We start from the raw sequence: 1,804 nt of genomic DNA on the forward strand, positions 1-1,804 counted from the left end.
TCACTTCATTTTAGACTCTGATTATTCTGTTTGTTTCTTGTTGAATTCAAACTTAGCAGGTATGGTAGGACAGCTGAAAATGGCTGCCATACTATACCTCTGAGTGATGCTGGTCTGAATCTACCAAACATCACATTGATCCAGGCACATCTTTATCACATTATGCACTCTCTGTGACAAAGTGATATTGATCTCTGTTTTTTCTTCATATTTTGTTAAACACATCAGAGTCAAACCAGGAATCTGATCTAGGAAACACCCAGACTGCAAGGCGTGATAGGCCTCGACTGAAAAGTGGATTCATTTAACATCTGCTGGTTCATCCTAGTAAGATGCCTCCTAAAAAGCTGCAGCTTGTAAAAATTTGACTTTTGTCTCTACTTCCTTCCCTCACACAGATGTTAGTAAAATAAAAAATAAATATTTAAAGATATGATGACTCGGCAGCAGGAGATGAAGTCAACACAATAAATCTGAATCTAAATTAAAACCTTGGGAGTAGAAACATGTGCTCACAAAACTGGAACATGCTGAGTTTTTAAATCTCTTGTCAAAACCCACTTTTTCTCTTTGGCTTTTAATACCTAGCATGACAGTGGACTTAATTTTATTCAAATTTATTTTTTATCTTTTTATGTTTTATTCCTTTTATTTTTTTTATCCAATTTTCTTGATTTTATTGTGTGAATATTATTTTTACTCATGTTTTTAGCTGTTTTGTTTTATGTTTTGTTTTTTATTTTATTTTTTTCTTTACAGCACTTTGTTCAGCTGCTGTTGTGCTTAACAAATAAAATTGGATCGGATGAAAAAGGTGATAACTGGAAGAATTTGGAGCTGATAGTTAATTTTTTTTCCCAATAATCTTGGTGTCGATCCTAAAGACATTGGGAAAGCAGGTGGAAGGAGGAAGACCCAGAAGAGTTATGGTTAATCTGCTACGTCTAAAGATAAACATCAGTTTCCATCATCAGCTAGAAAACTGAAGGCAACCAGAATCTGGATCATTAGCTAAGTTTATATGCACAAATTTTCCCCGATCTGATCTAAACCTTGATTGATCAGAAATTCTAAATCTCTGTTTACATGGACACTAAATAGAATGATCCAGTAATGATATGTGTACATGTATCACATGTTTGATGAGATTAAATATTTAAGAAAGACTGAAACTGTCTAATTATCCATAAAAACGTTGGTAAACCGTCACGCTGAAGTTGCACACATGACCAGTGGAGATAATTTTACTCCAAGGATCTAAATGGGTGTGTAGATGTACACCAATCAGAATGGAAAGCTAGAGAAACCTCCTCTATCTTAAGGAATGAGGTTTCTTTCCGACCAGACCTACTTTGATTAGAATCTGTAGTCTGATTCATTTACATGAAGCATTTCTGATCTGATCAGGCCTTCAGTCCAATGATTTGTGTCTAATGAGGATTTCTTAGAGGCTGTGCTGCAGAGGTGAAAGGAATTGTGGCCCAAACTAAAGGTTACAAAGGAAAGTGGTGATTAGCTGATTATGTGGCCAAAGGAAAATAATGTAATTTGGACTTCAGGTTTTCTGACATAGCTTGATTAGTCAGTCTTTAATGAATAATTTAATTAAGTTTTAATAATATAACTGATTTAGTTTTTTTAGGTTTTTCTGAAAGTGGTTTGATTTTAGCCCATTAAAATATTTGCAGTCTTAGGGACTCGCCCTAAAACTTGTGTTGAAGAGAGAAATAGATATGGAGGTGGAGTGGCTCTTTATATATAAGGAGATACTGTTAGTTTTTTGAGAAAGGATCTTTTAATGAAT

The sequence above is a fragment of the Cyprinodon variegatus genome, unplaced genomic scaffold, assembly GCF_000732505.1.
Source record: "Cyprinodon variegatus isolate N-32 unplaced genomic scaffold, C_variegatus-1.0 Scaffold2359, whole genome shotgun sequence".
Lineage (NCBI taxonomy): Eukaryota > Metazoa > Chordata > Actinopteri > Cyprinodontiformes > Cyprinodontidae > Cyprinodon > Cyprinodon variegatus.